The 13784-nt window shown below is 44.4% G+C and overlaps 1 protein-coding gene and 3 non-coding genes across 6 annotated transcripts in view; 3 read left to right on the top strand and 1 right to left on the bottom strand.

The window, feature by feature from the left end:
• Nmdar1 (NMDA receptor 1) overlaps positions 1-3325 on the bottom strand; it is a 156058-nt gene extending 152733 nt beyond the window's left edge. For all 3 annotated transcript variants that reach the window (XR_008615117.2, XM_050192426.3, XM_050192424.3), the window contains exon 1: positions 3233-3325. The gene's annotated coding sequence lies outside the window, so the exon portion shown is untranslated. The remainder of the gene's footprint in view (positions 1-3232) is intronic.
• Positions 3326-4045: 720 nt separating this feature from the next.
• Positions 4046-4118, top strand: TRNAV-CAC (transfer RNA valine (anticodon CAC)). Its single transcript has one exon. It is a non-coding gene; the product is annotated as a tRNA-Val (tRNA).
• Positions 4119-5707: 1589 nt separating this feature from the next.
• Positions 5708-5780, top strand: TRNAV-CAC (transfer RNA valine (anticodon CAC)). Its single transcript has one exon. It is a non-coding gene; the product is annotated as a tRNA-Val (tRNA).
• A 1460-nt stretch (positions 5781-7240) lies between these two features.
• Positions 7241-7313, top strand: TRNAV-CAC (transfer RNA valine (anticodon CAC)). The gene has a single exon. It is a non-coding gene; the product is annotated as a tRNA-Val (tRNA).
• Positions 7314-13784: the final 6471 nt, after the last annotated feature.

Raw genomic sequence — 13784 nt, forward strand, 5'->3', positions numbered from 1 at the left:
CCCTTCTTTTCTAAAACTTATCCAAAGACTTCAGCTTCGAGAAGTGTATGCTATGCTTGACAAAAATAAAGGAGCTGCATGTAGAGCAGCACCTGCTATGTTCAGCACTTTACCAAGTTTGGAGATGAATAGATCAAACACTATGAGCAGCTCGCAAAAAACTACAATGCGGTTGTCTTCGCAGGACCCTTCTTAGCAAAATGGCATTTCAAGGAACATTGTCTGTTTTCTCTTTAATTATTTACAAATGAAAATGGCACTGTACTTTTAAAAGTACGCTGGGCGCTGATGGGTTAATTTGACGCCGTTATCTATTTTTGTTTTTGTCATAGTTCTCCCTGTTGTCTTCAACGTGCCGTCGACGTGCTGGTGGAAGGATTGACGTGCGTTGGAATGTGATGAATAGGCATAGTTTCCTAGTATGTAGAAAACATTGTGCTTCTAGGTTGTATGACGGAAATAGAAAGGTTTGCCTTGTGCGTATACATACTACTGTTTACAGAATGCTAGGATACCCGAGAGGTACACGCGAGCAGCAACGCTGGTGGTGACATCTTGTGAAGCTGAGGTCAACAACAGTACGGCCAGAAATCATTGCCTTCGTTTTAGAGCGCAGCTCTTAGGCGCCAGCTCCTGCGTTGAGTGTCGGCTGCCTCGGCGTAGTCGTACCTCGTAACCGAGCGAACGAGCACAGCGAAAGATGAAAGCGAACGCGGAACGCAGTGGGAGATGAAAGAAGAGCGGGCGAAGAGGAAAGTGGAGCAGGTGGCTGTACTGAAAGCATTTGCGCCTCACATGAGGCGGAAAGCGGAGGAGGAGTGGAGAGAAGACCTGCGCATGCGCTGAGTTGCCGGCGGCCATGGCATCAGCAGCCGCGTGGGCGATCTCATCTGAGTTTCCGAGAGGGAGCTAGGTTGGCGTGAGGTGGGGAGGGCTACGCTCTTCACCGGCGTCAGCTGCTGAAGTCAGTCCACGGTACCAGCGTGTGTGACGGGGATCACTGCTCCTGCAAGGAGCGATGGCGAGCGGCTACGAGAAAGGCTCGATGTGAGGCCCCCTTGGGTGTCGGGGACGCTGACGCTGGTACCAGGATTTCCCCACGACGAAGGAGGGCCGCTCTCGTCGTTGGTGGAACGAGATAGGTAGAAGAAAAGCGTAGTGCTGCGCAAGACGGGCTGTGCGGCGACGATGGCTACGATATGGCGCCGGCGTAGCGCGCGTCGTCTGTATGGAAACAAAGCGCTGCATGAACGGAGGTCTGTCTGCGGCGGCTGCTGTGAATCGCACCAACGCCTCACCCATGCGCTGCCTTTCGCAATTTCCCGATTACCGAGGCAGTCACGCCACACTTCGCTCCGTTTGCAATGTGACGCACGAGACAGATTGTCAGCGCAAGCCACGCTACTCGCAGCGTTCTGTTCCTGTTATAAACCGTTTACCTATATAATCATAATACAAAATATTGACACGCGAAATGAAATCACGCATAGAGCTGAGGTAAAATTTCTCAATATAGGGAGTATCGTAATCGCCGGTGAATTTTTTCTTTATTTATTCGTTTTAATAAGCAGACTACTATCCTTGTTTGAAGCAGCTGTTACACTCAGAATAGTACATCTTTATTCACTTCTTGGGGTAACAAAACGACCTGCTTTGATAACTTCTGCACGAGAATATATATGTTTAGTGTTATCTCTGTTGCGTTTAAAGCGTATCTTTTCGCCCATATTCGCCTGCGCCTTTTCGCCCATGCGCAGCGCATCCTGCTCGGACCTGCGTTCCTCGCGTCAAGTGCAAGCAAATAACTCATTTCTCTCGGGGACGCTACGATCATGCTTCTCATTCGACCTTACGTTATCAAGGATGGAAACATTTGACAGTGAATACCGCACTAAAGCGTCATTCAAGATCGTAAAATGGCCAATGGCTGTTTCCATAGAAAGTCATGTTCAGGGAAAGAGAATAGGGTGGTTGCCTTGAATTACGAATTCAATGTACCAGTATATTCGTTCGCGCATTGGCTAAACCCATCGGTGTGCCATGCATGGTCTCCAAGCAAGAAAGCTGAGATAGTTGGTAAAACCTACCGTGGAGCGGCAGTATAATGACGTTTCATAATTACATGACATTCACGATTACGCCTGGCTCAAGGATGGAACGTTTGTGGACAGCATTGCGTTTGTAGCGTGATGTGATCATGCACACATCGGAGGCAATACTGTATTGTGTATAGCGGATCAGTTACTTCTTTGAGAGTAAGTACTCTCCACTGACAAGGGCCTTTACAAATTTTAAAGAAAATTTGTACGTGCAGTGGCTTTACACATTCGAAGGGTACCGAGAACCGACTGCTGAAAATTGCTTCTGCAAAGCTGCTCAACTCGATTTCTTCAGGGAAAGCCTGCTGCAAATCGCTTTTCCACAATGTAAAAGAAAGAGAAAGAAATGCGAATACTAGCACCGGGCACCAACAGCAATAACCGTTGGAAAAATAAAGTTTATTCCTATCCTATCCAAAACGAATAAATAAATTTGTAATCAAACCGAATTTTTTCACGCAGTGCAAGCAAACGTTGATTCATGGCTTTACTGAATCGAAGCGATGCACTGCAGTGAACACGTACACAAGGGGGTATGCAGCTGCACCTGTCAAAGCTAGGTTGCACTACTGAGGCCACATACCAAATATTTTCTTTCCTTTTTCTTTCTTTTTTTCACAGCAGCGTCCCGTAGGGTTTTGTTGGCGTCAATATAGACGGTGAAGAAAGATCCAAGAGTGCGTATACGTTGAAGTGAACAGGAAACTGCCGAGCTCCTCTATCCACCCTTGAACAATAATCGTAACATACCCGTAACTAGCGCGAGCGCAACTAACCGCACGTGCAACCTCCAGAAGCAGAGCGCCGAGAGTCGTTGCAAAGAGGAGGCACCCGTGATAGCGCCGGAAACTGCCTGCAACGAGCCATTGGCGACGGCGCCGAGCCCCACTTGCAACCTCGTTTCGTCCGCTGTTCAGAGCGCCGCGCGCGGCCCAAGAGAGACCGGGGCCGCACCGCCTGCCTAATCGCTGCTCCCCTCTTCAAACTACAACTTCTCGTCGAAGATGCCCGCGATGCCGCCTTGCGCGCAGCGACATGAAGATTCTTCGTAAAACGCCGCGGACAGCCAGTCCGGAGGAAGCTGCAAGACGAGAGGATAAAAGCAAAGAGAAAGAAAGGTACTATGCGCTCACGTTTCAGCCGGCCGTCGCTCAGGACATCTTCCACGTCCACGGGGAGAGCGCTGTGTGGTTCTTTTTTGACTTTCTCCGCCGGGATACTCCGGACGCCGGGATGCGGCGTGACGGAGCATCCGGGAGGATGCGGAAGAAACGACCGCGATCTGTTGGCAAGTGTCGCCGCGTGGCGACATTTATCCAAACCATAATTCAAAGCGTCTTTTTTTATGTCCAATAGATGGCGCCCCGTACTTTCTCGCTGGAAAAAGTTCAGAAGGTCGTGCACGTCAGAACGCTGCAATACGTGCCTGTCGGATGGGGCAAAAAAAATGACGTCGTCAGCTCTTGCCTAGTTTGCAAAGTAAAACAGGAATATTTCCTCCATTACACACCGCCAGTGCTGTGACAAAGTTGAGTGAGGTCAGCGCGTCTTTAGTTCTGATATTGTGCATAATTCGTTCCCGCATGAAATTAGTCGTATTTTCTAGTACAAATGGTGAGTTACTGCTAGCCTTCGTTTAATGCGACCGCCTTTAAAAACATTTTCTGCGTCTGTTTCATTTACAGTAGCAACTTTTAACAATATTCTGGACCGCAGCGGAAACAGCCAGCGCCTATTCCTGTGGGTGCACAAGCTTTCTCTCTCTTTCTCTCTTGTCCTCCCTCTCCGGTTTTCCTTGTTTAAAGCTGAGCTTCGGCGCATGATTTTGTTGACTCTCAGACACCATACAACTGCGATTCCCCTCATAAACTTCAAAAATGCAATACAGCACGTTTTCAACGCGCGCAAATGATAAAATAGTTTTATTTAGCCCAGTAGGCATAGCCGTTTCCGTGGTGTAGTGGTTATCACGTGCGCCTCACACGCGCAAGGTCCCCGGTTCGATCCCGGGCGGAAACAGTTTTTTTTCATTTTCCTCTTTTTTTTTTTTTTTTTAGTTTGTATTTGTGATTGTATTAGTGCGTTTTAGACAAATGCACAGTTGATAAAGAACAAATTTCCTGACGGGACGGGTGAAATGCACCGTAAACCGGACGCACAGATTTCTTAAATTAGGCCTCGTCTTAGCTTTCGCAGCTTCTGTGAAGTCTTGCAAATGCTAGAACGGCCTGCAGGCATGTCTCACCAGTGGTTGGTTTCAAAATCAGAATCAGTTTTGTTGTGACGATTAGTAGGATTACGGGGTGTTATATGCCGAGGGAGGTTCCGAAGTCAAAGACTGCAACGCAAATTGCAAATTTTGCAATTTGATTCGTGCAATTTGGACTCGGCAAATTAAACGCAATAAAGCACAGAAAACAGCTGTTTCAACAAGTCGTTAACAAGCAAGAATTACAGGAAACGAGGAGTGTGGCCATATTTTCACCCGATCCCCTCACAGGCCTTCAGAAGGTCCCCTCAATAAAGACTGTACCAATCTCCTTGTAAAGTTCACAGCAGAAATGAGGGACCTGTTGGACCTGATATGCTGGAGCCGATCTTCCTGCGAAGCCTTCGCAGCATTTGCGATGTTTTATACATGCTTATCACCTCTGTAACGTGTACAGCGAAATTACGAATTATTTTCTCATGTTTTGATCGCCGTCAGTAGTGTCATCTCCAAACGAAAGCAGCTTGAGCTTAATAATTTGCAGGAATCGAACTAAATATGTGAATGAAAAAATATACGCACGCCTGCTCGTTGATGCACCAGCCTGTGTCTATATATGACACACCAGACTGTGTCACCAGCCTTGTACCAGCCTGTGTCTATGTGAACTTATTGAAGCGGAAGTCACCACTACGCTCACCCCACCCCAACGAACACACACGCAAATGCACTCTCTGCATAGTTTTCGGCCTTATTAATGTGCTAGAATGGGTGCCAAGAGAACGGAAGCGCAGTCGAGGACGGCAGAAGACTAGGCGGGGTGATGAAATTTAAGAAATTAGAAGGCGCTAGTTGGAATGTGTTGGTGCAGGACAGGGGTAATTGGAGATCGCAGGGAGGGTCCTTCATCCTGCAGTGGACAAATATAGGCTAATAATGATCATGTTGTTGCTGTTGTTCTTGTTATACGGCTTACATGTGCAATTTCCCCCTTTCTCTCTGCGAAAACGGGGCGCATGTTTTTTTTTTTTTTTCTGTCAGCTTATTTTACTTTTGAAGAGTTAATTAGGCTGGTTTAGTTGCATGAGAGTGTAGAGGCACATCAATTGGGACGTATAGCGCGTCGACGAAAGAAATTAAAATGGCGGCAAGAACAACAACGACAACACATAATCTAGAAGGGGATGGTACGTTATGACTTGAATGGTCCAGCATATATGATTGAATGAAGTATTCAGCGCTACTGCAAATTTTTTTGTTTACCAATTTGCTTGTCGCGTTTCAAGTGCCGCATGTGCGTAAAATAAATTCACTGCAGACGAGGAACACTGGACCCGTCGTTAGGGTCCAGGTCGATCTTAGTCCTCACCTCGCCGAGACCTCGCCACTCGAACAGCCGGTTTCCGTGGTGTAGTGGTTATCACGTGCGCCTCACACGCGCAAGGTCCCCGGTTCGATCCCGGGCGGAAACAGTATTTTTTCTTACTTTTTTTTCTAATATTTTCCTGAAACCCCATGTGTAGGTTAGCCAATCGTGCACCACTATCACTGGATAACCTGCCCGCATTTCCCTTTTATCTAACACGTTCCATGTATTGCTTATCGGCCTAAACCCCTTTCTAATTCGAAAATGATTACATAAATCATTAATCTCGAATATACATTCAGCTGCCTGAGGAAGTTCGGTTATATTCTTCCCGCCAGCTTTCGACAAAAGCGATACTAATATAACATAGCAACACTGCAGAAGAGTTACAACAAATGATTGACGACCTCAACAGACGCAGTGTAAGAGCGGGGTTGGAGATTAATATGCAGAAGACAAAGATAATCATCAATATCCGAGCAAAGGAACAAGAGTTCAGGATCGCCAGTCAACCTCTAAAGTCTGTGAAGGAGTACGTTTACGTAGGTCAATTAATCACAAGGAACCCTGATCATGAGAAGGAAATCCACAGAAGAATAAAAATGGGTTGGAGCTCATACGGCAGACATTGTCAGCTTTTTACTGGAAGCTTACGATTATCATTGAAAAGGAAGGTGTACAATCAGGGCATTTCACCAGTGCTGACATATTGGGCAGAGACTTGGAGACTGACAAAGAAGCTTGAGAACAAGTTAAGGAACGCGCAAAGAGTGATGGAACGAAGAATCCTAAGCATAACGGTAAGAGACAGAAAGAGAGCAGTTTGAATCAGAGAGCAAACAAGTATAGCCGATATTCTAATTGACATTAAGAGGAAAAAATGGAGCTGGGCATTTCATGTAATGCGCAGATTAGATAACTGTTGGACCATTAATGTTACATAATGGGTAACAAAAGAAGGGAAGCGCAGTCGAGGACGGCAGAAGACTAGGTATAGTGATGCAATTAAGAAATTCGCAGGCGCTAGTTGGAATATTTTGGTGCAGTACAGGAGTAATTGCAGATCGCAGGGAGAGCCCTTCGTCCTGCAGTAGGCTAAAATAGGCTGATAATGATGATGGTGATGATGATGTTGTCATACGGCTTCCATGCGCAATTTCCCCCCTTTTTCTCGTCGAGAACGGGGCATGTTATTTACTGTCGGCGTATTTTAATTTTAAAGAAATAATTAGGCTGGTTTAGTTAGTTGCACGAGGGTGCAGAGGGACATCAAGTGGGACATAGATCGCGTCGACGAAAGAAATTAAAATGGCGGTAAGAACAAGAGCAACAAAAATTTTGGAAGGTGATGGTCCGTTATCAAATGAAAGGTCCAGCATATGTGATTGAAGGAAGTACTCAACGCTACTGTACATTTTTGTGTTCACTCACTTGCTTGTCGCGTCTCAAGTACCGGATGTGCGTAAAATAAGAAATTCACTACAGACGAGGACGACTGGACCCTTCTCTAGGGTCCAGGTCGATCTTTGTCCTAACTTCGCCGAGACCTCGCCGTTCCGGCAGCCAGTTTCCGTGGTGTAGTGGTTATCACGTGCGCCTCACACGCGCAAGGTCCCCGGTTCGGTCCCGGGCGGAAACAGTTTTTTTTTTACCTCTCTTTTAAATATTTTCCTGAAACCCAATGTGTAGCCAATTGTGCACCACCCAGACTGGATAACCTGTTATCTATCTCGTTCCTTGTACTGCGCATTGGCCTCAATGCATTTCTAATTCGAAAAGGGTTACGTGAATCATTCATATCGAATATAAAGTCAGCTGCCTGAGGAATTTTGGTTACATTCTTGCCGCCAGCTTTCGACAAAAGCGACACTAATATAACACAGCAACACTGCAGACGAGTTACAACAAATGGTTGACGACCTTAGTTTAGAGAGTGTAAGAGTGGGGTTGAAGATAAATACCCAGAAGACAAAGATAATGATCAATAACCGGGCATAGGAACAAGAGTTCAGGATCGCCAGTCAACCTGTAGAGTCTCTGAAGGACTACATTTACCTAAGTCAATTAACCACAAAGAACCCCGATCATGAGAAGGAAATTTATAGAAGAATAAAAATGGGTTGGACCTCATACGGCAGACATTGTCAGCTCCTTACTGGAAGCTTACGATTATCATTGAACATGAAGGTGTAGAATCAGTGCATTTTACCGGCGCTGACATAGGGCAGAGACTTGGAGACTGACAAAGAAGCTTGAGAACAAGTTATGGACCGCGCAAAGAGTGATGGAACGAAGAATCCTAGGATAAAAGACTGGAAGAGAGCGGTTTGGATCAGAGAGCAAACGAGTATAGCCGATATACTAATTTACATTAAGAGAAAAAAAAAACGAAGCAGGGCAGGTCATATAATGCGCAGTCGAGGACGGCAGAAGACTATGTGGGGCGATGAAATTAAGAAATTCGCGGGCGCTAGTTGGAATCGGTCGGCGCAGGACAGAGGTAGTTGGAGATCGCAGGGAGAGGCCTTCGTCCTGCAGCGAACATATAATTGGCTTCTGTTGCTTTTCCTGATGATGATGATGATGATTCTAACATATCGGCCACTGGGTCCTCACATACGCTGAAAAGTAAGCATGAAGTATGTTCCGAATGCCTCGAAATGCCATGAAAATCCAGGATACAGAGTAAACATGGCAGCCTACCAAAATTAGGAGGCCAGACACCACCCTGCAACAATGAAAAGTAATAGCCATGCCTGTGATCTGCCTTGCAAATTCCGCAAGCCGAATGATCCAGTTTCGCTAGGCATTCGAATTAGGGCCTTTTCGACCACTTCTGGAAATAGAAAACCGCTGCAAGAAGCTGCTGCATCTGCGACTCCTTCGAATCAGACTTATGATGATGGTTAGGATAGATTTCCCCTTTGAAACGGGGCGGTGGCATTTGCCACAACAATTTAGTTTACTGTTTAAGTGTTTATGTTACTATAATGTCAAATGTTTGTAATTTATACTTTTCTTTGTATGTAGTTATATTTTGCAGTTACAATTTTTTTTCCATGTCCCTCTTGCTGCTTATACGCCACCAATCCTGCCATCATCTCTCACGTTTACCGCCCCAGTGTTTATCCCTTCGCTACCGTCTTTCAACCACAGGACTTCCTGAAGACTAACCCCATATGTATTTACTACTGGATGTATACCACAATATTGCAATATGTGTAATGGTTTTCGAAGTTTTTCCGCGTGTCACACACAAGTCATTTTGTTGATTAAATATCCTGTTGTAACTTCGCATCCTCAGACAGCCCGACCTAGCCTCACAAGGAAGTGTACTGCCTCTTCAGTTACCCTTGTTGATTTTCTTGTTAATCTGTTTATTCCCTATTCTTTAGTACGACAGTGACGTGTTCGATCTTCTCTAGCCAATTCTCGCATTCCACTTGTATAGCTTTAACATTTATTTTCATTATTCTTTTTTCGCACTAATGCTGTAGCCTGTATACTTTCCCGCCAGTTTTCTGGTTCGTTTTCACCACTGTGAGTCGACAATTTGTCTATACGAGTAATTAAAAACTCTGTAATAGCTGTCCATGTACTGTCGTCCATGTGTCTCAGGGACAGGCTAGAAACTCTGTAATAGCTGTCCATGTACTGTCGTCCATGTGTCTCAGGGACAGGCTAGCTATTGATGATGATGATGATGATAATGATGATGATGGTGATGATGATGATCTGGTGGCATCCCCTATGAAACGGAGCGGTTACAAATAGTCACCTAGCCTGCTTGATTTAATCAGGCATGCTATACATGGTTTTTATCTCGCATTCTTGTATACATCTCCTTAACCTCTTTTCCTTCAAAATCTACCTTGTACCGCTAGCTATGACAGTAATTGAGAGATCCCGTCTTATCAATCTCTTCCCTACCTTTTTTCCCACCAATACTCTAAACGTATCTTGCTTATCTCGACTGCTGACCGGTTGACGCTTCCGTCCACATTAAACCCAAGCGCTTCTTGAAGGTGTATTTTACCTACGGTCGTCACTGGGTGAATTCCTTCGCATTTCATTGGGATGTGCTGAGTGGCCTCCAGATTTTTGCTGCAGCATACACATGCCTCATGTAGTTCAGAATATTTGCTCCGGTATGTTTTTGTTTTTGGGTAACCGGCTCGATCCTCAAATAGGAAAGCAGTGCCCTTTGTGTTACAGTACAGATATCCTCTTCTAATTTCTTTTTTGTAATTCTCCTAAATCTCCATGATCCCTTTGTTTCCGTTCTTCGCATCCAGCTAATTGTCTCTGTTTCTCTCACTTTATTTCTGATTATTCCTGGTTGTCTATCTACAGTTTCAATTACCCCGTACTTGTTTGCCAACTTTCTTGACCTTCTTCCTCTGTTCAGTGCCCACGCTTTTGAATTGCACATACTTGTGCTCTTTAGCTGCCCATTTATTTTCATTCATATTCCCCAGCCAGCTGCTAGCGGTAATGTGGTGCTCTCTTTTGCCTATAGACGCAAGTTCTTACATCGCCATTATTGCCTCTGAGATCGGGCTACAACGTGCGTCGCCGAATCTCAAAGGCCATGGCGTCACTTTTCTACTCGTCGGAGATTTATGTACGCAATGTATTGTACAGAGAAACGTGTGATAGAAAAAGATTTATTGCATTTAATTATCAATTAAAACACCCACAATGCCAGAGTGATTGCAACCGTAGGTAACGGTTCAGTTAGGGACAAAGGTTTTAAATGCGAAAGAAAAGATCGAGATCAAATCGACAAAAGGCTGGATGGCGACATATGTAGTAAGCCCTGAATAAATCAAGCAGGCTGGGTGACTGTCTCCACACAGTTTTAAAGGGGATTCCAATTAAACATCATTGTCATTGAGTCATGGGGGAGTGTTGAGTTACAGTGCATAGAAGTATATTCTAGACACTATAGTTGAGTGGAGGAATGGTCTAAAAGGCGGGGTCAGACTGCAGAAAATGTTTGGACAAGGAGCCTTGTGTTACTCAGACAGGAACTGCTCTCGCATTGTGGCGTTATTTAAATGAAACGGTGCATCTGTCCAGCAGATTGCGCTCCTGCAGGAAATCGCCCCGTTAATAGTGTTTCTGCCTTCCTATCTCCTTCAATCCGGTTTCATTGGTGCAAGGTAGCAAACTGGACTTTTGTATGGTTTACCTCGATGCTTTTCCATTGTTTGTTTCTCCTATTATTGGCAATAAAAACAAAAGGAAGGACTGCCACAGCCTGCAACACCCAGGTTACTGCGAGACTATAAGTTTGCATACAAATAGAGCCTTGTACACATACTGGGTGTCCCACGCAGCTTGTGCCAAAACTTAAACCTGCATGCCTAATTGCATAATTCTGTATTACTAATTAGCCAGCTTCTCAAACATAATCATAATGAAATCGTCGATCAGAAAAATTGTAAGCCATCATGAAAAATCCCCAATCTATCTTCCTGTTGCTTAATACGTGCCACATAAAACTTTTCGAAGCGTTAAGGAAAACTCCCAAATAAAAAACAAATGCACTTTTCACGTGCTTCTGCGGGCTTCTTTCAGGCTTTAAAAAAAGAAATAATAAAAACATTTATATAGCACGTATAGCGACATAAGGACGGATCGGGAATTTTTCATGACGATCTCCAATTTGCTGATTGACAGTTTTGCTCTGATTCTAATACTTGAGAAGGTAACTAAATAATAAGAGCTAATTATGTAATTAGGCAAAACACAAGCCAAAATATAGTCCGGCTTGCTTCAAGCGACGGCAAACATTACCATGGTTTCATGCAGCTATATGGCACTCGCAAGTATTTTTTTTTTTTTTACGTTTTGCGCAAGTTACGTGGGACACCCTTATATATCGGCCCGCTAAACCGCAGCTACTGGGACCATCTATTCGGTAGCTACGCCGGTGGCTGCTTTCTGTGTACGCAATGATGAAAAAAAAACGCGCAAGTCGCTGAGAGACGGATTGATGGAAGACACTGTCAGAACAAAAGCACCACCGGCAGCACAGGTTGCAGCAATCAACGGGGGGGGGGGGGGGGGGGGGGTCATTTGTAACCTGGCACTGGCCGCAAGTTGTTGGCTTCCGTATCCCCGCGTCTCTCGTGTTAGGAGTGTCTGCTGCGACGTACGGCGCCGTGTTGTACTGAGGAAGGGGGAGACGGTGACAAACGACAGAAACGACCCTGACCTTGGTCTCTGAACCGCGCCGGTGGTGGCGTTCTCAAGCTCCACTTCCCGTGCTTTGCCTCGGGATGCTGTCGCACATCTTGTCTAAGACGCTGAGGCCGTAATCAGGGCTAAGGACGTCCTTACACTTGCAGAAATTAGGGCTGCGGTGATATACTGCTGAGGGCAGCTTCCGCATGTGTCAGTATACGTAAAAAATATATAGTAGATGAAGATGACATAGAGGCAATGAATGAAACCGTAACTAGGCTGACTTCAGGAACAGCAATTGAAGTGGGAGGTATTGCACCAAAGCAACCAGTAGGTGCGCTCTCCCAAGTAACGAAGGAACTAATGAAGAAACGACAAAGAATGAAAGTGTCCAACTCAAGAGATCAGATAGAATTCGCGGAACTGTCAAAGCTAATCAATAAGGAGATAATAAGGGATATTAGAAATTATAACGTCAGGAAGACTGAGGAAGCAGTTAAAACACGCTCGCAGCCTGAAAACAGTGAGAAGGAAACTGGGCATCCGGAAATCAAAGATGTGCGCACTGAAAGATAGACAGGGTAATATCATCAGCAATTTCGAAGGTATAGTAAAAGCAGCGGAATAATTCTGTACTGACCTGCACAGTAACCTAAGTAGCCACGATACCTCCATTCAATATAGTCTATTTTTATTGTATATATTATATAATACATATTACTATTGTATATATAACATAGTATATATTATATATAGTATATATAATTTAGAAACTTCTCCTATAACTAGCGATGAGGTCAGAAGGGCCTTGCAAGACATGAAACGAAGAAGAGCGGTAGGAGAAGATTGAATAACAGTCGATTTAATCAAAGATGGTGGAGATATAACGCTTGAAAAAATAGCGGCCCTTTATACGAACTGTCTATCGACTTTAAGAGTCCCAGAGAACTGGAAGAATGACAACATTATACTAATCCACAAAAAGGGAGATGTTAAGGAATTGAAAAATTATAGGCCCATTAGCTTACTTTCAATATTATATAAAATATTAACCAAGATAATCTCCAACAAAATAAGGGCAAACCTAGACTTGAGTCATCCAAGTCCAGTGAAAGGCACATTTGCCGCTAAGATGACATAGAAAGAAAAGGAGGCCACGAACGACGCACTGGCGGCACTTTCAACTGATTTATTTTTGTATGCGTCCTCCCAGCCGGAAATATGCCTTTCACCATAAACTAAATAAGCCAAGAAGCAGTTATAATGTGGCACATATCTTATAAATGTTGCTCAACATTCGTGCTTGCTAAGTATTATCATTTCTAAGTGCCACAAGCATGTTGTAAAGATTCTACAACCTGGAAAATTTGTGTCAGAAGCTCGTTAATATAGGATCATATATGATGAGATGAAACCATGACGCTTTCATATGAGATACCGTAAGATCATATGACGTTGATCGACACAGGCGTTGGCTATTATAAAGCACTACCAACTACGTTTTTAACTGCATTGTTAACATAATTTAAAGCACAGCACTCTCCTTTAGTATTTTGTTCGTTAGTCTCTCACACTTACTTTTACTGCAGGGTTCTTGCGGCAATAGCCTCATAAAGAACTCGTAATAACATAATAGCAGCTCAGAGCTTCGATTCAGGCCAACCTTTCAGCTTTTCTACCATAATAAATCTCTCTCTCGCGTAATAGCATAATTAGCCTCTTTCATACGGACAAACATATACACGCACTGAAAGAGACAAAAAAAAAAAAACTTTAACGAACAGACGTAGATTGGTAAAAACAAGATTGGGTGCTCACCAACAGGTAAAGGTTGAATGACACTCAATTTCGCGCAGCTTGAGTCTCTGTTAAGTGGTAGTCATTCGTATTTGGAAAAAAATAGGCAACAAAACGAGCT

This window comes from Dermacentor andersoni, chromosome 10, assembly GCF_023375885.2.
Source record: "Dermacentor andersoni chromosome 10, qqDerAnde1_hic_scaffold, whole genome shotgun sequence".
Classification (NCBI taxonomy): Eukaryota; Metazoa; Arthropoda; class Arachnida; order Ixodida; family Ixodidae; genus Dermacentor; species Dermacentor andersoni.